Source organism: Parasteatoda tepidariorum, chromosome 8 (genome assembly GCF_982258835.1).
Source record: "Parasteatoda tepidariorum strain Cologne lab strain chromosome 8, Ptep-v5.0, whole genome shotgun sequence".
NCBI classification, from domain to species: domain Eukaryota; kingdom Metazoa; phylum Arthropoda; class Arachnida; order Araneae; family Theridiidae; genus Parasteatoda; species Parasteatoda tepidariorum.
Window position 1 is genome coordinate 22,727,385 of NC_141762.1, and position 21,737 is coordinate 22,749,121.

The window sequence follows — 21,737 nt, forward strand, 5'->3', positions numbered from 1 at the left end:
CTGTGCTTTTATTCTCGATTACTCCCGTATGCTTCATTGAGAAAGAAGATAAGAGTACGGCTCGTATTTTTTAAACCTATTTTAAAGAGTATTTAATTTTAAGAAGAATATTTAAGCTATATAATAAAAAAATATATTATTATGCTAAAATTATAATATCGGAACGAGACTATATCAATTTTTCCTTTTTGAAATAATTTTAACTTTTTCTTTAAACTTTTTCATCAACTTTTCCTTTTGAATATAATAGTAGTTTTCGATAATTTATAACTTTATAATTAATTAAAAAAAAAGTTTTGTATATTATTTCACAACCAAAAAAATTATCTGTAAAAACATTTCAGCCTTGATTGTTGGGTACATTTCTGGTACTCTTTTTTTTAGTTCACCCTTTGTTAAAATAGTTTTTAACTCTTTACGTTTTAACCCTGAGCGTAGTAAGACTTGTAAGCCGTTTATAATTCATCCTTAGATAAAACATGATGTAAGAAATTTAAAATAAGCATGGCGTAATTTCTCAATTATTATTTAAGAGTTGAGTTGCAAGTTTGATTTGAAGTGCAAAACTTTTTGAAAATTATAAAGACATACTAATTACTAACAAATGTTTCTAAAAAAAAATTTGGAAAATAAAATTTAATTTAAAATCGTGCTTATTCTGCATTGCATTGATCTGAAACTAAACATAAAGTAAATATAAGATAGTTTATGATTCAAATTATTTCTATTCTTCATATCAAAAATCGTCCCTGCGCTGTTTGACGCCATCAGTATAGAAGGAGGTTGCTATTACATCGGTTCCTTCATTGAGCCGCTTCCATTATTTTGTAGTTATTGACAGCATGTACTGAGTTAACTGTTTAGTACACTTAATAAAGAATTGAGGATAAGTACTATATTTACTGCGTAAGTACTATATTACTTTGTGATGGCTCAGAGGATAGAGCGCTCGCCATCCAATGGGGTGAAACCGGATTCTGTCATGCTGTCATAAAACATCATCAGGGGTAAACGGATCATGGGTTAGAATACCATTGCTGTCAAGCTAATCTGGGAGGTTTTCGTTGTTTTCCTCTCCATTTAACGCAAATGCGGGTTATTTCCAACAAAAAGTCCTCCACAAAGGCAAATTTTCCCCAATACTTGATCCAGGAGTTCCCATGTCCTTGAATTGTGTTCAAAATTAAAAGACTACGGAATTGAACACGGAATTGTAGTCGCAATCCCAAAAATTGGGTCGACTGTTCAACTACGGTTATTAAAAAAAAAGTTCAACTACTGTTATTAAAAACTTAAAGTGAACCTTTCTTAATAGATAAAACTTCTAAAAAGTGTTTTTTTGCGTTTAATACCAGGGATACAACTTAAAATTATAAAATTTAATTTGTTTACGTCTCACTAGAGATACATAATGGGCTATTGCCGACGATCTAAGAAACATTCCTGTGACTTATCCGAAGATATACCATCACAATTTTGAACCTTTGCACAGAGAATCTCATTCGTGAGACCACTTCCTGAATTTAGACATTGATTAAAATTTAAAAAAGTTAGTTTTTGTGTTCATGTAAAAAAACTTAAAGTGAACCATAATGTTTCAAGGGCTGAAATTTTTTTTTCAAAATATCGAATTGCAAGCAATTTAGTTTAAGATTAACTTCCCATGGTATAATTCTGAATATTCTATGGTAGAATTAAGTTGACTCAGAGTGATCTTTTCCTTTACTCTTTTTCGAAAATTTTATTTCTTGAAACAAAAGGTGCAAAACCTAAAAAATGTTTCTTACTGCAATTAAAGGGGATGTTGTCCAATACAATAACGATTCCGATAAATATTCCGATAACTATTTATTACAGTAATGCTGTATTACAGATTAAAGATTCAGAATGCATCCTATATTGTGTGAATCAGGTATGTTTGTTCTTTAAATATTCACAGCAGTGATAGAACGTTTGAAAAACTTACTTCTCAAATCAAGGAAATTCAAAATTTAAAAAATTTTACGATAGTAATAAAATTGTATATTATTTAAACGAGCCCTCTGAAGACGATATATTGGAGTACTACCAGAATAAGTACCTAACTTAAGGACACAGAATTCATCCTCTCACCAGATAAAAGGTCAACCCCAGTGTATACAGTACATGTTTTGCGATGTGCACTGTATGTACTGTTGTGATAAGTGCAATATGTACCGTAGGCATATTTCATACAACATGTTATGTGAGAATACATTGATGTATGCATAGTAAACTGTACTACATGCATACTGTAAATTATACATACAGTGATGCCATGTTTTTAATTTATTTACATTATTCTATTATGTAAATCGTTTTTATTTTCTATTTAAATATTCACAGCAGTGATAGAGCAATTTAAAATTTTACTTCTCAAAACTAAAGAGTTAAAAATACAAGAAATTTTATGACTGTCACAAAACAGCATATTATATAAACGAGACCTTTAAAGATTATAGATAAGAGTAATTCTGGGCTAAGTACCTAATTTAAGAACCCAGAGACATCATCTCATCAGGTTAAAATTCAACCCCAGAAGATAAAGTACATGTTTTACTATAAGTACTGCATGCACATTTCATTATATGAGCATACAGTAATGCATGCATTGTATACTGTACCACATACATACTGTAAATTGTGCATACAGTAATGTCATATTTTTAATTTCTTCTTATTTTATTTGTATTATTATTAGCAATCAAGAAAATTATTTTCAAAAAAAAAGATACTGTGAAACCCAAAAATATTTACAACTACAAAACATATGCCTCTTATTAAAACCAGATCTCTAAAAATTCTATATTATATAAGGACCGGGTCAAGGACCCAACCCAAAGGCACAGAATGCATCATCCCATCTGGTTAAAGGTCAACCACAGACACCTTCTTCAGGTAGAAAGGAAATAAAGATACGACGCCGAGAAGAAGACAGTAGCAAGAGCTCTACCACACTCCGATCAATATTATATTCTCGCATTTCGACTCTAGAAATAGCAGCCACATCGCCAACCTCCTTTCGATGTCTGCCAAGTCCATTCATTCGAAAATGGAAGTTCTTTTCCCATTCAGTACTTTTTTCGATCTCATTCTTCGATTTTTTTGTCTCATTCATTTATTTTTTTATTTTATTACTTTACTTGTTTTAGCCTTTAAAAAGTTTCGCACTTAAGCAAATCCAGTTTCGTCCCTATTGTCTGGCAAATAACAGTCTCGTTTTGCGTAATTGGAAATCCCGCTGGGGAAGATTTCTGCATGAATAAATGGGACTCTTTTAAGTTGTTATTGGAATTTTATGCTTCGACGCATTGACTGAAACAGGAAGATGTAGTAATCAGTGATAGAATTCAAATGGGTACATAACGCTTTTAAATTACGTTGTAAATGGAATCTTAAGATTTTTGATTAAACTATTGCCTTTCTCTAAAAAAGAAAATGGTGCTTATAATTTTCAGCGTCTTATACTGCTCTGCTTTATATTGCAATTTGCAACATTATCAGAAATTGTTGCGAATTACACAAGCAAGAAAAATTCTAAAACATGAATGTTCAATTTATACTATTTTGTCCAGTTGTGCAGTCTGTTTTTTTTTCCCTTTTTTTTCATACTTTTCTCGTTTTAGCCTTTACGAAGTTTCACCCTTAATCGAATCCAGTTTCGTCCCTATTTTCTGGCAAATAGAAGGAATTCGAAGATGTAGTAATTGGAAGATGTAGTAAAATTGAAAAATGTAGTTATCTGCTATAAAATTCAAATGGGTACTGTAACTTTTTTAAATTATGTCGTAAATGGAAACATAAGAATTTTCATTCAACTATTTCCGTCCTCTGAAAACTCACTTATAATTTTGGTATTGCAATATATGATGCTCTGCCTTATATTGCAATTTACAACGTTATGAAAAAAGTTGTGAATTACACAAGCAAAGAAAAATTCTAAAACATGAGCTTCAAGTCATGTTAAATTTGTAGTTTTATAAAAGCATAAAAGCATAAAAGTTTGGAAAATTGATTGTAATATGAAACGTTATCACAAAAGTTATTAATTTAACAAGCAAAGAAGTATTACAAAAATATGAACTTCCAGTCATTTAAAAATTGTAGTTTTAAAACAGTAACAGCAAATATAAATGTTTGAAGAAAGGAAACAAAAAAAAAGTCATAGCAATTTGAATAAATATTTCCCTTACCCCATTTAATGGTTTATTGATTAAGAAAAATTGTGATGGATTAAAATATTTTACCTCACTTTAAAGTGAAGTAAAATCATTTTAATTTTTATGTTAATTTATAAAACATAAAGGTTGAATTTAGTTTTTCTGTAAACTTCAAATTTATAAACGACTTATCAAAGTTAAAAAAAAGAGCATTTGAAGCTTAAATTCGCCTACCTTTATCCACCTTATTTCATTTTTTTCAAAGGTAAAAACAGATTCAAAGCATTTACGCTAAACTTTTGCATTGTTGACTTAGAGAAATAACCGCTAATAAAAATCACTTTAATGATGGAAGAACATGCTGAACAAATGGTACTGAATAATCAATTGGTGGAAAGATAAATTTATTTAATACGCTCATGAAATCCGACTTTAATAGATATATGTCTGGATTTTCTTTAAAACCAAACTGCATACATGACGAGGTGGCCGAGTGGTTAAGGCGATGGACTGCTAATCCATTGGGCTCTGCCCGCGTGGGTTCGAATCCCATTCTCGTCGGATGATCTTTTATTTATTTTGATGCAGCTTATAAATTATAAGTTAAAATTCATTCCTTTCAACTTGAGCAGATAATGTTGGATGCTGCATTGTGACGAGGTGGCCGAGTGGTTAAGGCGATGGACTGCTAATCCATTGGGCTCTGCCCGCGTGGGTTCGAATCCCATTCTCGTCGGATGATCTTTTATTTATTTTGATGCAGCTTATAAATTATAAGTTAAAATTCATTCCTTTTAACTTGAGCAGATAATGTTGGATGCTGCATTGTGACGAGGTGGCCGAGTGGTTAAGGCGATGGACTGCTAATCCATTGGGCTCTGCCCGCGTGGGTTCGAATCCCATTCTCGTCGGATGATCTTTTATTTATTTTGATGCAGCTTATAAATTATAAGTTAAAATTCATTCCTTTTAACTTGAGCAGATAATGTTGGATGCTGCATTGTGACGAGGTGGCCGAGTGGTTAAGGCGATGGACTGCTAATCCATTGGGCTCTGCCCGCGTGGGTTCGAATCCCATTCTCGTCGGATGATCTTTTATTTATTTTGATGCAGCTTATAAATTATAAGTTAAAATTCATTCCTTTTAACTTGAGCAGATAATGTTGGATGCTGCATTGTGACGAGGTGGCCGAGTGGTTAAGGCGATGGACTGCTAATCCATTGGGCTCTGCCCGCGTGGGTTCGAATCCCATTCTCGTCGGATGATCTTTTATTTATTTTGATGCAGCTTATAAATTATAAGTTAAAATTCATTCCTTTCAACTTGAGCAGATAATGTTGGATGCTGCATTGTGACGAGGTGGCCGAGTGGTTAAGGCGATGGACTGCTAATCCATTGGGCTCTGCCCGCGTGGGTTCGAATCCCATTCTCGTCGGATGATCTTTTATTTATTTTGATGCAGCTTATAAATTATAAGTTAAAATTCATTCCTTTTAACTTGAGCAGATAATGTTGGATGCTGCATTGTGACGAGGTGGCCGAGTGGTTAAGGCGATGGACTGCTAATCCATTGGGCTCTGCCCGCGTGGGTTCGAATCCCATTCTCGTCGGATGATCTTTTATTTATTTTGATGCAGCTTATAAATTATAAGTTAAAATTCATTCCTTTCAACTTGAGCAGATAATGTTGGATGCTGCAATGTGACGAGGTGGCCGAGTGGTTAAGGCGATGGACTGCTAATCCATTAGGCTTTGCCCGCATGGGTTCGAATCCCATCCTCGTCGGATGATCTTTTATTTTTTATTTATTTTGATGCAGCTTATAAATTATAAGTTAAAATTCATTCCTTTTAACTTGAGCAGATAATGTTGGATGCTGCAATGTGACGAGGTGGCCGAGTGGTTAAGGTGATGGACTGCTAATCCATTAGGCTTTGCCCGCATGGGTTCGAATCCCATCCTCGTCGGAATATCTTTTATTTTTTATTTATTTTGATGCAGCTTATAAATTATAAGTTAAAATTCATTCCTTTTAACTTGAGCAGATAATGTTGGATGCTGCAATGTGACGAGGTGGCCGAGTGGTTAAGGCGATGGACTGCTAATCCATTAGGCTTTGCCCGCATGGGTTCGAATCCCATCCTCGTCGGAATATCTTTTATTTTTTATTTATTTTGATGCAGCTTATAAATTATAAGTTAAAATTCATTCCTTTTAACTCGAGCAGATAATGTTGGATGCTGCAATGTGACGAGGTGGCCGAGTGGTTAAGGCGATGGACTGCTAATCCATTGGGCTTTGCCAGCGTGGGTTCAAATACCATCCTCGTCGGATGATCTTTTATTTTTCAATTATTTCGATGCAGCTTATAAATTATTAGTTAAAATTCATTCCTTTTAACTTGAGCAGATAATGTTGGATGCTGCAATGTGACGAGGTGGCCGAGTGATTAAGGCGATGGACTGCTAATCCATTGGGCTCTGCCCGCGTGGGTTCGAATCCCATCCTCGTCGGATGATCTTTTATTTTTCATTTATTTAGATGCAGCTTATAAATTATTATTCAAAATTCATTCCTTTTAACTTGAGCAGATAATGTTGGATGCTGCATCGTGACGAGGTGGCCGAGTGGTTAAGGCGATGGACTGCTAATCCATTGGGCTTCGCCCGCGTGGGTTCGAATCCCATCTTCGTCGGATGATCTTTTATTTTTCATTTATTTTGATGCAGCTTATAAATTATTAGTTAAAATTCATTCCTTTTAACTTGAGCAGATAATGTTGGATGCTGCATTGTGACGAGGTGGCCGAGTGGTTAAGGCGATGGACTGCTAATCCATTAGGCTCTGCCTGCGTGGGTTCGAATCCCATCCTCGTCGGATGATCTTTTATTTTTCATTTATTTTGATGCAGCTTATAAAGTATTAGTTAAAATTCATTCCTTTTAACTTGAGCAGATAATGTTGGATGCTGCATTGTGACGATTTGGCCGAGTGGTTAAGGCGATGGACTGCTAATCCATTGGGCTTTGCCAGCGTGGGTTCAAATACCATCCTCGTCGGATGATCTTTTATTTTTCAATTATTTCGATGCAGCTTATAAATTATTAGTTAAAATTCATTCCTTTTAACTTGAGCAGATAATGTTGGATGCTGCAATGTGACGAGGTGGCCGAGTGGTTAAGGCGATGGACTGCTAATCCATTGGGCTCTGCCCGCGTGGGTTCGAATCCCATCCTCGTCGGATGATCTTTTATTTTTCATTTATTTTGATGCAGCTTATAAATTATTATTCAAAATTCATTCCTTTTAACTTGAGCAGATAATGTTGGATGCTGCATCGTGACGAGGTGGCCGAGTGGTTAAGGCGATGGACTGCTAATCCATTGGGCTTTGCCCGCGTGGGTTCGAATCCCATCTTCGTCGGATGATCTTTTATTTTTCATTTATTTTGATGCAGCTTATAAATTATTAGTTAAAATTCATTCCTTTTAACTTGAGCAGATAATGTTGGATGCTGCATTGTGACGAGGTGGCCGAGTGGTTAAGGCGATGGACTGCTAATCCATTGGGCTCTGCCCGCATGGGTTCGAATCCCATCCTCGTCGGATGATCTTTTATTTTTTTATTTATTTCGATGCAGCTTATAAATTATTAGTTAAAATTCATTCCTTTTAACTTCAGCAGATAATGTTAAATGCTGCATTGTGACGAGGTGGCCGAGTGGTTAAGGCGATGGACTGCTAATCCATTGGGCTTTGCCCGCATGGGTTCGAATCCCATCCTCGTCGGATGATCTTTTATTTTTTTATTTATTTCGATGCAGCTTATAAATTATTAGTTAAAATTCATTCCTTTTAACTTCAGCAGATAATGTTAAATGCTGCATTGTGACGAGGTGGCCGAGTGGTTAAGGCGATGGACTGCTAATCCATTGGGCTTTGCCCGCATGGGTTCGAATCCCATCCTCGTCGGATGATCTTTTATTTTTCAATTATTTCGATGCAGCTTATAAATTATTAGTTAAAATTCATTCCTTTTAACTTGAGCAGATAATGTTGGATGCTGCATTGTGACGAGGTGGCCGAGTGGTTAAGGCGATGGACTGCTAATCCATTGGGCTCTGCCCGCGTGGGTTCGAATCCCATCCTCGTCGGATGATCTTTTATTTTTCACTTATTTTGATGCAGCTTATAAATTATTATTCAAAATTCATTCCTTTTAACTTGAGCAGATAATGTTGGATGCTGCATCGTGACGAGGTGGCCGAGTGGTTAAGGCGATGGACTGCTAATCCATTGGGCTTTGCCCGCGTGGGTTCGAATCCCATCTTCGTCGGATGATCTTTTATTTTTCATTTATTTTGATGCAGCTTATAAATTATTAGTTAAAATTCATTCCTTTTAACTTGAGCAGATAATGTTGGATGCTGCATTGTGACGAGGTGGCCGAGTGGTTAAGGCGATGGACTGCTAATCCATTGGGCTTTGCCAGCGTGGGTTCGAATCCCGTCCTCGTCGTATGATCTTTTATTTTTCATTTATTTCGATGCAGCTTATAAATTATTATTTAAAATTCATTCCTTTTAACTTGAGCAGATAATGTTGGATGCTGCATTGTAACGAGGTGGCCGAGTGGTTAAGGCGATGGACTGCTAATCCATTGGACTTTGCCCGCGTGGGTTCGAATCCCATCCTCGTCGGATGATCTTTTATTTTTCAATTATTTCGATGCAGCTTATAAATTATTAGTTAAAATTCATTCCTTTTAACTTGAGCAGATAATGTTGGATGCTGCATTGTGACGAGGTGGCCGAGTGGTTAAGGCGATGGACTGCTAATCCATTGGGCTCTGCCCGCGTGGGTTCGAATCCCATCCTCGTCGGATGATCTTTTATTTTTCACTTATTTTGATGCAGCTTATAAATTATTATTCAAAATTCATTCCTTTTAACTTGAGCAGATAATGTTGGATGCTGCATCGTGACGAGGTGGCCGAGTGGTTAAGGCGATGGACTGCTAATCCATTGGGCTTTGCCCGCGTGGGTTCGAATCCAATCTTCGTCGGATGATCTTTTATTTTTCATTTATTTTGATGCAGCTTATAAATTATTAGTTAAAATTCATTCCTTTTAACTTGAGCAGATAATGTTGGATGCTGCATTGTGACGAGGTGGCCGAGTGGTTAAGGCGATGGACTGCTAATCCATTGGGCTTTGCCAGCGTGGGTTCGAATCCCGTCCTCGTCGTATGATCTTTTATTTTTCATTTATTTCGATGCAGCTTATAAATTATTATTTAAAATTCATTCCTTTTAACTTGAGCAGATAATGTTGGATGCTGCATTGTAACGAGGTGGCCGAGTGGTTAAGGCGATGGACTGCTAATCCATTGGACTTTGCCCGCGTGGGTTCGAATCCCATCCTCGTCGGATGATCTTTTATTTTTCATTTATTTCGATGCAGCTTATAAATTATTAGTTAAAATTCATTCCTTTTAACTTCAGCAGATAATGTTAAATGCTGCATTGTGACGAGGTGGCCGAGTGGTTAAGGCGATGGACTGCTAATCCATTGGGCTTTGCCAGCGTGGGTTCAAATACCATCCTCGTCGGATGATCTTTTATTTTTCAATTATTTCGATGCAGCTTATAAATTATTAGTTAAAATTCATTCCTTTTAACTTGAGCAGATAATGTTGGATGCTGCATTGTGACGAGGTGGCCGAGTGGTTAAGGCGATGGACTGCTAATCCATTGGGCTCTGCCCGCGTGGGTTCGAATCCCATCCTCGTCGGATGATCTTTTATTTTTCATTTATTTTGATGCAGCTTATAAATTATTATTCAAAATTCATTCCTTTTAACTTCAGCAGATAATGTTGGATGCTGCATCGTGACGAGGTGGCCGAGTGGTTAAGGCGATGGACTGCTAATCCATTGGGCTTTGCCCGCGTGAGTTCGAATCCCATCTTCGTCGGATGATCTTTTATTTTTCATTTATTTTGATGCAGCTTATAAATTATTAGTTAAAATTCATTCCTTTTAACTTGAGCAGATAATGTTGGATGCTGCATTGTGACGAGGTGGCCGAGTGGTTAAGGCGATGGACTGCTAATCCATTGGGCTCTGCCCGCGTGGGTTCGAATCCCATCCTCGTCGGATGATCTTTTATTTTTCATTTATTTCGATGCAGCTTATAAATTATTAGTTAAAATTCATTCCTTTTAACTTCAGCAGATAATGTTAAATGCTGCATTCTGACGAGGTGGCCGAGTGGTTAAGGCGATGGACTGCTAATCCATTGGGCTTTGCCCGCGTGGGTTCGAATCCCATCTTCGTCGGATGATCTTTTATTTTTCATTTATTTTGATGCAGCTTATAAATTATTAGTTAAAATTCATTCCTTTTAACTTGAGCAGATAATGTTGGATGCTGCATTGTGACGAGGTGGCCGAGTGGTTAAGGCGATGGACTGCTAATCCATTGGGCTTTGCCCGCGTGGGTTCGAATCCCATCCTCGTCGTATGATCTTTTATTTTTCATTTATTTCGATGCAGCTTATAAATTATTATTTAAAATTCATTCCTTTTAACTTGAGCAGATAATGTTGGATGCTGCATTGTAACGAGGTGGCCGTGTGGTTGAGGCGATGGACTGCTAATCCATTGGGCTTTGCCCGCGTGGGTTCAAATACCATACTCGTCGGATGATCATTTATTTCGATGCAGCTTATAAATTATTAGTTAAAATTCATTCCTTTTAACTTGAGCAGATAATGTTGGATGCTGCATTGTGACGAGGTGGCCGAGTGGTTAAGGCGATGGACTGCTAATCCATTGGGCTTTGCCCGCGTGGGTTCGAATCCCATCCTCGTCGGATGATCATTTATTTCGATGCAGCTTATAAATTATTAGTTAAAATTCATTCCTTTTAACTTGAGCAGATAATGTTGGATGCTGCATTGTAACGAGGTGGCCGAGTGGTTAAGGCGATGGACTGCTAATCCATTGGGCTTTGCCCGCGTGGGTTCGAATCCCATCCTCGTCGGATGATCTTTTATTTTTCATTTATTTTGATGCAGCTTATAAATCATTAGTTAAAATTCATTCCTTTTAACTTGAGCAGATAATGTTGGATGTTGCATTGTGACGAGGTGGCCGAGTGGCTAAGGCGATGGACTGCTAATCCATTGGGATTTGCCCGCGTGGGTTCAAATACCATCCTCGTCGGATGATCATTTATTTCGATGCAGCTTATAAATTATTAGTTAAAATTCATTCCTTTTAACTTGAGCAGATAATGTTGGATGCTGCATTGTGACGAGGTGGCCGAGTGGTTAAGGTGATGGACTGCTAATCCATTAGGCTCTGCCCGTGTGGGTTCGAATCCCATAGTCGTCGAAGCACTTCTTTTAAACACTTTGGTTTTAGCGTATTAATTTAGTTATAATTATTGCATATGAATTTATTTAATACGCACATTAAATCCGACTTTAATGGATTTATATTTAGATTTTCTTTAATACCCTACTACATATATGACGAGGTGGCCAAGTGGTTAAGACGATGGACTGCTATTCCGTTTGCAAGTTCGGGTTCGAATCCCATCCTTGTTGAAGCAGTTATTTTTTCGGCCCTTTGGTTTTAGCGTATTATTTTAAAGTAAAAAGATTTTATTTTGATTTTATTTTATTAAGATTTATTTATATTCAGCATGCAATTTAATGAGAATTAATAGGACAATAAACTACTAATCCATTTAACTCTGCCTGTGGGGTTTTGAATCCCATCGTAGTCGGATCATTATTTTTTTATTTTTTTTGATGCAGCGTATGAATTATTAGTTAAAATCCCGTCCTCGCCTTATCTTTTCTTCTGTTTGTCTTAGCACAGAAACAATTAGTTAGTAATATTTTATTTCATATAACGTTCATCAAACATTCTGCGCACAGACAAATATTTTAACTAAATACCCGACTAGGCAAATACATATAAATATATGATAAATGAAGTGATAGAGCACATTACAACCAATTTCATTGAAGCACAACTTGGATTTAAGCGACTACCTTTAATCCAATAATTGCTGGTAAAGATAAACTGGTCGAAGTTGTGCATCATTTCCTAAATAAAAAGGTAAAGTGATAACGGAGAATTTATTACCTCTTTAGCGAATTTATTTAAATGTCCGAGATTGCTGTTTACATTTATTTGAATTCAGTCGTGTTATGTTATCAAGTAAGTTCAGCTGGTATATGTTGGTGATAAATGGATATTCAATTATCTTGTTCAACTAACTGCTGTTACTTGGCTATTATTTTCCAGCGATGAATCGGTATTAATTCCGTTTCAACCAGAAGATTATCCTCAATATCTGTTTTAAACAGATCTCTATGACACTCGCCAATTTTGCAAAAGTATCATGCGTTAAAGAATCAATAAAACAATAATAGAAGCATGATCAGTACCGATAATTCTTAGTTGGTCATGCGCTCAAAGGTTATTGGTAGAAAAACACTTTGAAATATGTAAAATGATTCCTCCAGGAAATGAAAAATAATCTGTAGAATTAGCAATAAAATTTTGTATTAGTTAGAAAGTGAGCTTTTATGTAATATTTATACTAAAAAATTGTATATAAATTTAAATGTAACGAATTGTGGGCGAAACTTAAGACAGAATGGTTATTCTATTTTTATGTCACAAATTATAGGTTTGAATAATTTTTATTAGTATTTTCGAAACTTACCTGTCCCATATTCACTTATTCGCTAATATCTATTTTTATTCACTTACTAATATGCTGCTTTTCATTATTTTAATTCAATTAGTTCCTCATATATACTTATTTTATTTACTAAAAATGTACAGTAGGCATGAAAAACTAATTATCCTAAATAACTTTTGATCCAATGATTGGATCTTCACGTAAGACACAATCTTAATGGTTCGAAAGGGTGACCTCAACTGTGGAATTAATTAGCTCAGGTGATATTTTAAGTAACGAAATCTGACATAAAAACGTACTTTCTCTAAATAAGGCTTGTAGTTCAATTCAAAAAATAAGTTGTCTTGAAAGAATCTTCAGCAGATGACTTTGGCCCACCCTGGAATGTTTTGGCAACTTTAATGATGATGATTATTAAGAAAAATATTCTTCAATCTTTATGGTATTAAGAAGAACCTATCATAGGCCAATTGAAATATGCCTCTATTTTCAAAGTATCTATTACCAATCTATATTTGCAATGCTCAACTGGAAAAGTCGAATCAGCCTGGCACTTTTCCAGGTTCATTGCAAAGAGCTTGCAAATTTAGAAAAGGAATCGATCATTAGTCAACTTGAACGATTTATATAGGCAGTTTGCTAAAAGTCTTGAGTATAGTAGCGGCTTATTGTTAATAGCCTTGTGAAAAATGTATTGTAATAAGCCTAAACAAATTCATTTTGATTAGGTAATTTTTTGCACATTTCCAAATTAACCTAAAGAGGTATATGGTAATTGTAAGAAGCTTAAAAATAGCAGGTATAATTATAGTTTTCTTTCATAATTTTAAATTTTATAACCGCCGTTGAACAACCGATCCAATTCCGAGTTTAGAACTATCAATGTTCAACTCTCTGCCCTAGTAATTTCAAACCCAACCCAGAAAACAAGATAACATCTGGATCAAGCATTGGAACAAAATAGGGTACTTTTAGAGGGAATTAACCAACATTTGTGTTACATGGAGAGGAAAACCACGAAAACCTTCCATAGTGAGCCCGACGGCTAAGGGAATTTAAGATCAGTGTACTACTGGGGATATTTAACGTCAGTACTGTGGTCGGAGTGGGCTACAGCAGAATTCGTATCAACCAGCCACCACTGGGATTCGAACCTGGGTTAGGAGGCAAACGAAAAGCCACAGCCTCTTGATTCACAGTGGTTCAGCAGATATAATTATTTTATAATTTTATAACCGTCGTTGAACAGCTGACCCAATTTTAAGTTTAAGACTACTAATGTTCACGTATCCAATCCAGAAGACAAAAGGAACACCTGGAATACGTATTGGGAGAAATTTGCTTGCTTAGAACTTTTTAATGGAACTAACCCGCCCTTGTGTTATATGGAGAGGACAACCACGAAAACCTACCACGGTTATCCTAACGGGACTCTAAGCCATGATCCGTCTATCACTGAGGATATTTTACGTTAGCACTGTGTTCTGTGCTAGCCGGGTGCGGAATTCGTATCGACTAGCCATTGCTGGGATTCGAAACCGATTCACCGCATTGGGAGGCAAGCGCTCGATCCCCTGAGCCACCACAACGTTAGCAGGTATATTTAGAAAATACTGATGACTTTTTCCAATTCGCTTGGTGCATTGAAAAATGACTGTGGCCGTTCACAATTGAAACGGGTTATTCTATTAGCCTTCTGCGTACATAAGTAACGCAGTAATTTAAAACACTTGTGAAAAATCTACGGTATATTTTAATCAAGAAATTTTCATATATCTTCACAAACATAGAAAATATATCTATTTTTATTTTGTTCACATATGATAAAAATCTTTGCTTCACTGCTACGCATTAACAAAAGAGATTAAAAAAAAGAAACCACAAAGTATGAAAATATTCATAACTGTAATATCTTGAGCCCAGTTAGCAAAGCCATTGTTAAACATTGAGGTAATTTTTTTTTATTATAAAAACATAACAATTACTGAACCCTTGAACAAATAAAGTAATTAGAAAGACCAGGGTCATAATTAAGTTTCCGGCGTTCCCTCAAATTAGCGACTGCGCCAGGATCTAACACGATTACGCTTAATGACATTTTGTACGATTTTGACGCAGCATTTTCGCTTTCACCTCACTCCCAAGATTGATATGTTAGCTAAAATGAGTTCACTTGTTTGCAGTAGGAACACGAGATTAAAAGTTACATTTAATATTATAGTAATTTATATCCATCATATTTATTGATGGGAAGTAGTAACCTCAACAGTTATTAAAATCGTTGCTATGGCAACGGCCTTCTCGGTCTTCTCCCGAAATAAACCTCTTCTTATCGGAGAATGATGGAGAGGAAAACTTTCCTTATTAGTTTTTAAACTATTTAGAGTTTGAAATATTGCTTTTAATCAAAACAAAAGTTAATGGTCATTACTAGTTAAGAAATAATACATATGTTTTTTTGAAGAAGTGATAAATAGGGGATCTAGAAATTTAATTACATGTAAATTTATATGTTTTTTTTAAAATAATTTATAGCCTGCCTATTTTATCCTTTTTTTTTGTAAACATAACTTCGTCTTATGAAAAAGTTCCAAATGTTTTCTTCATCAAACCATTAATTCAAGGTACGTAATTTATTAGTTTTTTAACTTTGAATTTTGTTAATTAAAAACGGAATTTAAGCATTATTTAAAGAGTGCTATCTGTTGTTATCAAGTTCAAATGTCTAACTTTCAAGTCATTTCTTAGAGAAACTACTAAATTTATTTTAATATTTTTTTTTTGTTTAAATTATCTTTTCTTCTGAAATTATTGTTTTCCAAAAATTATTATTTAGAACCCTTTGATTTTCATTCATCATCGTTTCATTTTCTTAAAAATTTATAGCTTTTCTTTCAAAAAATGGATACTCTTTTTCATAAAATATATAAATACGATAATTTTACGTAAGTTCATTGTGACAGTATGTTAATCGGTATAATGAAGCGAACGATTACCTGGATTTGAAAAATAATCAACTTGACTTAAAAAAATATTTAAACTTAGTAATACAGATTGTGGGACATAATAAGGAAAAATAAATGAGAAGTTAGAAATGAGATTTTAGCTGTTATTGCTATAAAACAATAATCATTCGTCATTATATCAGTTCAAACTTGAAATTTTTTTTAAAATCTGTTTTGAACCTTATTTTTAACATTCGTCTTAAATGTTAATATTTTTATCTAGCAGCATCTAATTTCTCTCTTATTTTTTTATTTAATATATATTCAATTTTAATTTTGATATTAAATCAAGCATGAGCATGTAAAATGAAGATCTTGAGCAGCATAAATAAATTTTCTACTACAATGGATTAGTTCAGTAATAGATTATAATTTTCCACAACAATAAAAAATAATATTTCTAGTGTGAAAGAGTGAACAAAATCACGATTAAATAACTTAAAATTGCAATTTCTTTCAAGTGAATTGAAATTTCAAGCAAAAAAATCGCGTTGCGTTCATAAACAACAAAAAATCGCTCTTTCAGTTCATCAAGTAGCAACACTGGAATTTCTGCGAAATGAAGAGTGGCCCACTTGATATTTTATGCTACAAGTTCCACAGTTATTCCTTCTTTGCATGATGGGGAAAATTTCCATCATAACATTTCGTGAACAAAAAATAATACTCAAAACAGGTGTACTGTAAATTCATTGTTTCTGGCCATTTTTGCTAATAAAAGCGATAATGAGAAGGAAAAAATGTTTTTTTTTATGTTTCAATTATTTACAATAAAAAATAATATTTCTAGTGTGAAAGAGTGAACAAAATCACGATTAAATAACTTAAAATTGCAATTTCTTTCAAGTGAATTGAAATTTCAAGCAAAAAAATCGCGTTACGTTCATAAACAACAAAAAATCGCTCTTTCAGTTCATCAAGTAGCAACACTGGAATTTCTGCGAAATGAAGAGTGGCCCACTTGATATTTTATGCTACAAGTTCCACAGTTATTCCTTCTTTGCATGATGGGGAAAATTTCCATCATAACATTTCGTGAACAAAAAATAATACTCAAAACAGGTGTACTGTAAATTCATTGTTTCTGGCCATTTTTGCTAATAAAAGCGATAATGAGAAGGAAAAAATGTTTTTTTTTATGTTTCAATTATTTCCTGTGGAATTTATCGTAAATACCCAATTAAGCTTCCCAAAACCATGTGACAAATATTTACATCACTGTACAGTTATTTCACTTCTAAAGTAAAATGAATAAGTTTTTAATTATACTTTTACTTTATGTTATTTTTATGCTGAAATTTAGAAGAGAGGGACACTGAAGATTACTTGGACCACTTAGAAGGCTGTTAGCTAGCAGAAGATGACCCTGATGACGAAAATTCTGACGACAAGTACCTCAATGCAGTTGAAATTATAAGACTGTTGCAAGAGGAGAATAATCTTTTCTTTATTATCATCAGAAATAAAACTGATATAAAGATATCTTGTACTGCATTTAAAGTTTCTTGATGATGGTTATTTTCATCATACTGTTTGCTAATTATTTTATTATATTTATCTATACTAGGACTTCTTTAAAACATTTTTCCTTTAAATTAGAGCACGAATTATGCCACACAGATTTATTCCACTAAAAAAAAAATCATGCAAAGAAGAGTTAATAAATCTCGTATCAAGTACTTCAATATTAAATTTGTTTTATTCCATCGCATTTCCTGTACATTTTTCTACATATCTTCATAATTTCAAATTTCTATATCTTACATTTTCTGCGCAACAAAACAAAATATAAACAAAATGTTGGACACCCAAAACAGTGGTGACAGCTTATTTTTCAGTATAGAGAGTAAATGTAATGAAAATTATTATACCACAAGTATTACAGATATTATTTGAATACTATTGCAATATAACTATTAAATTAAGAATTTAGCAATTATTATTCAAATATAAGAAAGCATCAAATTTTTATTAACATTTCAGTAATAAATCGAATAAAAATCCTACATTTCAAACGGCCTTATTTACAGCTTACATTCTAAGCAATTCAAATCAATCACATGTCTCCATACTTTCAGATTTATTGCATAAAGCGGCAGTATTTCTCGTTCTTCCCAAGAAAACCCAAAAAATTATAAAAGAGGAATAAAAGCGATTTTATTGTTTAATACCATTCGCTTTCTGGAGTCGTAATATATTTTAGAGCTCCCCACCAGGAGAAATCTGTCCCTTCTTCGGATTTCTTGATCATACATTTCTCCAGGAAATGTCTAAACGAGTACTAAAATCATCTTTTAGAACAATATATTGGAACCAATAAACATTAAATTCTTTTTCACTGTTACTGCTAAGGTATTGATACAATAGAGTATTGATGCTTTACCATAAAAATATTCTTATTATGGCTTATTATTCTTATTTATGTCTAAAACTTCTAAGCTTTGACAGCATACAGATGTAATTTATTGATCTATGATATTTTAACTACTACTTTCTCTAGCTGTAGACCCCTATTTAGTTTCTGGAAAAGACCTCTAAATAAAGTGAATGAGCTTACACATCAGCCATTTTATAGAAATGCGAGAAGAAAAGTTAGTGCGGAAATATATAGATTTCTCAAAATCAGCTCAAAGAATTAAATTGAATTTTCTCACTCCTTTATTAATCGTCACATATTGAATATGTCGCATACTAAATTGAGAAATATTTATATAAAGTACATTTATTTTTCAACTTTACGTAATGGAAACTGACTTAAGCACAAACTGGTAACAGTAAAGTTGGATACCTTGAAGAAAGCAATGGGGCGTAGTATCTCAGTAGTTAGAGAATTGGATTTCGGTCCTGAGAAACATGGATTCGATCCTCAACTCTGTTAAGACCTTCCGAGTACATGCGATATGCGTTCCTGTAAAATCTTTGGAATCGAAAAACAGGTGGTCGATCTCTCAACAGTATCATGGCGACAGGGATCTGGAGGAAATTTCCTTCCCCTTCAGATCTATGTCTAAATTGAAGAAGTGAACTCACGAATGAGTGGTGTTGCCATCTAAATGTAAAGTTCGGATCTAAGGCGTACTCTCACCCTTGCGGTGCTCTCTCGTCAAAGTAAAGGCGCGCCTTACTACATTAATGCGCAAAAGGAAAATGGCTCTCAAGCTTGGCTTGTTCAAGTGATATTAGAAACAGCAATAGGAAAACGTCTGAAGACTTTTTGTTGTAGGTGGTGCTTCAACACAATTTTGCGACATTCCTTGTAATTTTTAACTTAATAAATTTTACCCTTTTTGCAGTTTTGCATCAAATATTAATTGCGTGATTATTGAAAGCTGTACCATAAGTAATAAATTTAGCATTCTTTTATGCTAACAAATTAATTGGGACTTTTAAAGATCTGATTCTTCAATAAGCAAACATTGATTCACTGATACCTAATCGCAGAATCATCTATTTTTTAGTTTGTTTTTCGTTTATACACTCTGTTAAAAAAATATTAATTTTGTTTTTTACCATAAGGTGCAACCCTTTTTTGCTCTTCGAAGATGCATTTTATTTGTAGTGGGTAAAGGTTAATTGAAAAGACTTTGAAAACCGTATTTTTATTCAAATAAAACGCTATAATATAACTATCATATTAACACGTTAAATAGCCTTCATTAGGACTATAACACTTTTATATACGAAAAAAATGTGCAATAAGAAGTAAATGTGCAATGAGAAAAAAATTATGGCCAAAACTACCAAAATATGGTAAAATTTTCCGTGTTTCTGGTTTAATGGGAACATCAAAAAGCACGGTAATTTTCATTGAATCGTTGCTTCAGTTATAATAACAAAATAAGTATATAGTGAAATTAATGTATTATAAAATTAATGTATAATAATATTAACGAAATAAAATATGGTTCTAATTTTCATGGCTTTTGCGATTTTTATAATTTTGAGTTTATGATTTTCATGTGAAGAAACGTTTTAAAATTTGGCAATTTTATCACGATACCTAAGAGCAGGGCATTGAAACTGATTAGTCGGTTAAATTTGCTTTGCAGTTATATATTTTCTACTAATATGGTAATAGGATCTATAAATTCAATTCCAAAATTCACCGTTGCCATATGAACGGAAAAATTACCAAATGACTGATCCAAATGTTGTAATATCAATTCGAGAAATGGTATTACTATACAGTACGGTAATTTTACCATTTTTTTTCTCGGTGTGTACAAGCGTGCACTTTTTAACCCCCTTAAATTCAATAATAAAACCTTCCAGAAGGACCACAAAAGTTGGCAGGTTATCTATTCATAAAGAAATATTAAATAGTGATGGCTGAAGGCTATATTTTGTTACATACAATAAAACATTATAAATAATGAAACTCATTTTATGTATATAACCCATGTTAAAATTCTTTAGTAAGAAATAAAAATCGATAACAAAACTTTAAGAGATGTATCTTGAAAATATTTTTTTTCAGTTATTGAATGGTTTTGAAAGAATGAAATAAACGAGCTTGTCCAGAAACTTAACTAAATTTGAATTCATCATACATTAAAAATTCAATAAATACCTAACATAAAATCGCTCTCATTCAGCCTTATCAATTTTTATCTCACTTACTTTACCCTCCACTAAAGAAATAAAACTAAAAAATACAAATTGGAGAAATTAAAAAGTCAGAAATCAGAAGATAAAATGTAGAACGTAAATTCAAAAGAAATAAAAATCAAAGATTGAGAAAAAGTAATTATCATTAAAAAAATAATAATAATACATTAAGAAAAATGTAAAAATCAAAAAATTCTGAAAAAAAAATTTTATTGTAAAAAGTGAAATTTGAGAAATCAAATATTAAAATGTTAAAGGAGAAAATCATCAAGTAAAAAACTGAAAAGTAAAATGTAAAAATCAAAAATAAAGAAAAAGGAAATGAGATATTAATATGTAATAATTCAAAGTAGATGATTGAAAAAAAAGACACAAGAAAGAAAAATTGTAAAAAAATCCAAAATTAAAAATTAAAAAACAGTAAAAAATAAAAAATAATCAGACAGTAGCATGTCAAAAATAAATGCAAAAAGTCATTAAATGAAATGTAAAGAAGTTAAAATCAGTCAACCAGTAAAATGCAATAAGTGAAAATTTGAAACTTTTTCTTTCTAATTGTATAAAAAATAAAAGACAAAAATTAAGAAAGTGGAAAACAATTTGAAAACTAAAATGAAAAACTAAGAAATAGAAAGCAAAAACTAACACTTGATCATTTTAAAATTATTCGTTCGTTAAGGATATCCATTTACAGTTCTATAATAGCAAACTAAAACGTAATTTCAGAATGAAAATTTTGACTTGTAGAAGTTAAACTAATGACTTAATATGTTTGTTAACAAGTCTCATGGTCCACATACAAAGCAAGGTAAGTTTCAAAATATCATGTCCTTTTAAATTCTTACGAGAATCAAATTAATTGCTTTCATGAAGAATTGCAAAATTATTTGTAGTAAATGAGTTTCTGGCGCAAATTACTATCACGAAATAACTTTTTTTTCTCAAAGAAGCTGAAAGGTGGTTAAAATGTCTTTTCACAGTGGAGAAAGTATGTTTTTTTGCAATAAATTACACATTGTGTAAATGTTGATACGCTTTTTAGTTTTTTTTCTTGCTTAAAATTCAAAACAGAAAATTCCTTGAATCCTATGGGGTTTTTTTCTTGCGAAGGGAAGATATCTTAGCTAAACTGTTTTCATTTAATCTAATTAGTGAAGGTAGCCTTAGTCTGGTAGTAAAACAAAATAACTACTGCGTATTAAACTCAATTGTACAGATTTAT

At 33.4% G+C, this 21,737-nt stretch overlaps 1 protein-coding gene and 38 non-coding genes across 39 annotated transcripts in view; 38 read left to right on the forward strand and 1 right to left on the reverse strand.

Moving 5' to 3' along the window:
- LOC107442117 (alpha-catulin) overlaps positions 1-21,737 on the reverse strand; it is a 313,254-nt gene that overhangs the window by 243,540 nt on the left and 47,977 nt on the right. The window lies entirely within an intron of this gene.
- On the forward strand, positions 4,658-4,739 carry TRNAS-GCU (transfer RNA serine (anticodon GCU)). The gene has a single exon. It is a non-coding gene; the product is annotated as a tRNA-Ser (tRNA).
- Positions 4,833-4,914, forward strand: TRNAS-GCU (transfer RNA serine (anticodon GCU)). The gene has a single exon. It is a non-coding gene; the product is annotated as a tRNA-Ser (tRNA).
- Positions 5,008-5,089, forward strand: TRNAS-GCU (transfer RNA serine (anticodon GCU)). Its single transcript has one exon. It is a non-coding gene; the product is annotated as a tRNA-Ser (tRNA).
- Positions 5,183-5,264, forward strand: TRNAS-GCU (transfer RNA serine (anticodon GCU)). The gene has a single exon. It is a non-coding gene; the product is annotated as a tRNA-Ser (tRNA).
- Positions 5,358-5,439, forward strand: TRNAS-GCU (transfer RNA serine (anticodon GCU)). Its single transcript has one exon. It is a non-coding gene; the product is annotated as a tRNA-Ser (tRNA).
- On the forward strand, positions 5,533-5,614 carry TRNAS-GCU (transfer RNA serine (anticodon GCU)). Its single transcript has one exon. It is a non-coding gene; the product is annotated as a tRNA-Ser (tRNA).
- On the forward strand, positions 5,708-5,789 carry TRNAS-GCU (transfer RNA serine (anticodon GCU)). The gene has a single exon. It is a non-coding gene; the product is annotated as a tRNA-Ser (tRNA).
- Positions 5,883-5,964, forward strand: TRNAS-GCU (transfer RNA serine (anticodon GCU)). Its single transcript has one exon. It is a non-coding gene; the product is annotated as a tRNA-Ser (tRNA).
- Positions 6,065-6,146, forward strand: TRNAS-GCU (transfer RNA serine (anticodon GCU)). The gene has a single exon. It is a non-coding gene; the product is annotated as a tRNA-Ser (tRNA).
- Positions 6,247-6,328, forward strand: TRNAS-GCU (transfer RNA serine (anticodon GCU)). The gene has a single exon. It is a non-coding gene; the product is annotated as a tRNA-Ser (tRNA).
- TRNAS-GCU (transfer RNA serine (anticodon GCU)) lies at positions 6,429-6,510 on the forward strand. The gene has a single exon. It is a non-coding gene; the product is annotated as a tRNA-Ser (tRNA).
- Positions 6,611-6,692, forward strand: TRNAS-GCU (transfer RNA serine (anticodon GCU)). The gene has a single exon. It is a non-coding gene; the product is annotated as a tRNA-Ser (tRNA).
- Positions 6,793-6,874, forward strand: TRNAS-GCU (transfer RNA serine (anticodon GCU)). The gene has a single exon. It is a non-coding gene; the product is annotated as a tRNA-Ser (tRNA).
- On the forward strand, positions 6,975-7,056 carry TRNAS-GCU (transfer RNA serine (anticodon GCU)). The gene has a single exon. It is a non-coding gene; the product is annotated as a tRNA-Ser (tRNA).
- On the forward strand, positions 7,157-7,238 carry TRNAS-GCU (transfer RNA serine (anticodon GCU)). The gene has a single exon. It is a non-coding gene; the product is annotated as a tRNA-Ser (tRNA).
- Positions 7,339-7,420, forward strand: TRNAS-GCU (transfer RNA serine (anticodon GCU)). The gene has a single exon. It is a non-coding gene; the product is annotated as a tRNA-Ser (tRNA).
- TRNAS-GCU (transfer RNA serine (anticodon GCU)) lies at positions 7,521-7,602 on the forward strand. The gene has a single exon. It is a non-coding gene; the product is annotated as a tRNA-Ser (tRNA).
- TRNAS-GCU (transfer RNA serine (anticodon GCU)) lies at positions 7,703-7,784 on the forward strand. Its single transcript has one exon. It is a non-coding gene; the product is annotated as a tRNA-Ser (tRNA).
- TRNAS-GCU (transfer RNA serine (anticodon GCU)) lies at positions 7,886-7,967 on the forward strand. The gene has a single exon. It is a non-coding gene; the product is annotated as a tRNA-Ser (tRNA).
- TRNAS-GCU (transfer RNA serine (anticodon GCU)) lies at positions 8,069-8,150 on the forward strand. The gene has a single exon. It is a non-coding gene; the product is annotated as a tRNA-Ser (tRNA).
- On the forward strand, positions 8,251-8,332 carry TRNAS-GCU (transfer RNA serine (anticodon GCU)). The gene has a single exon. It is a non-coding gene; the product is annotated as a tRNA-Ser (tRNA).
- TRNAS-GCU (transfer RNA serine (anticodon GCU)) lies at positions 8,433-8,514 on the forward strand. The gene has a single exon. It is a non-coding gene; the product is annotated as a tRNA-Ser (tRNA).
- TRNAS-GCU (transfer RNA serine (anticodon GCU)) lies at positions 8,615-8,696 on the forward strand. Its single transcript has one exon. It is a non-coding gene; the product is annotated as a tRNA-Ser (tRNA).
- On the forward strand, positions 8,797-8,878 carry TRNAS-GCU (transfer RNA serine (anticodon GCU)). Its single transcript has one exon. It is a non-coding gene; the product is annotated as a tRNA-Ser (tRNA).
- TRNAS-GCU (transfer RNA serine (anticodon GCU)) lies at positions 8,979-9,060 on the forward strand. The gene has a single exon. It is a non-coding gene; the product is annotated as a tRNA-Ser (tRNA).
- On the forward strand, positions 9,161-9,242 carry TRNAS-GCU (transfer RNA serine (anticodon GCU)). The gene has a single exon. It is a non-coding gene; the product is annotated as a tRNA-Ser (tRNA).
- TRNAS-GCU (transfer RNA serine (anticodon GCU)) lies at positions 9,343-9,424 on the forward strand. Its single transcript has one exon. It is a non-coding gene; the product is annotated as a tRNA-Ser (tRNA).
- Positions 9,525-9,606, forward strand: TRNAS-GCU (transfer RNA serine (anticodon GCU)). The gene has a single exon. It is a non-coding gene; the product is annotated as a tRNA-Ser (tRNA).
- Positions 9,707-9,788, forward strand: TRNAS-GCU (transfer RNA serine (anticodon GCU)). Its single transcript has one exon. It is a non-coding gene; the product is annotated as a tRNA-Ser (tRNA).
- TRNAS-GCU (transfer RNA serine (anticodon GCU)) lies at positions 9,889-9,970 on the forward strand. The gene has a single exon. It is a non-coding gene; the product is annotated as a tRNA-Ser (tRNA).
- Positions 10,071-10,152, forward strand: TRNAS-GCU (transfer RNA serine (anticodon GCU)). Its single transcript has one exon. It is a non-coding gene; the product is annotated as a tRNA-Ser (tRNA).
- Positions 10,253-10,334, forward strand: TRNAS-GCU (transfer RNA serine (anticodon GCU)). Its single transcript has one exon. It is a non-coding gene; the product is annotated as a tRNA-Ser (tRNA).
- On the forward strand, positions 10,435-10,516 carry TRNAS-GCU (transfer RNA serine (anticodon GCU)). Its single transcript has one exon. It is a non-coding gene; the product is annotated as a tRNA-Ser (tRNA).
- TRNAS-GCU (transfer RNA serine (anticodon GCU)) lies at positions 10,617-10,698 on the forward strand. The gene has a single exon. It is a non-coding gene; the product is annotated as a tRNA-Ser (tRNA).
- Positions 10,970-11,051, forward strand: TRNAS-GCU (transfer RNA serine (anticodon GCU)). The gene has a single exon. It is a non-coding gene; the product is annotated as a tRNA-Ser (tRNA).
- Positions 11,141-11,222, forward strand: TRNAS-GCU (transfer RNA serine (anticodon GCU)). The gene has a single exon. It is a non-coding gene; the product is annotated as a tRNA-Ser (tRNA).
- On the forward strand, positions 11,323-11,404 carry TRNAS-GCU (transfer RNA serine (anticodon GCU)). Its single transcript has one exon. It is a non-coding gene; the product is annotated as a tRNA-Ser (tRNA).
- Positions 11,494-11,575, forward strand: TRNAS-GCU (transfer RNA serine (anticodon GCU)). Its single transcript has one exon. It is a non-coding gene; the product is annotated as a tRNA-Ser (tRNA).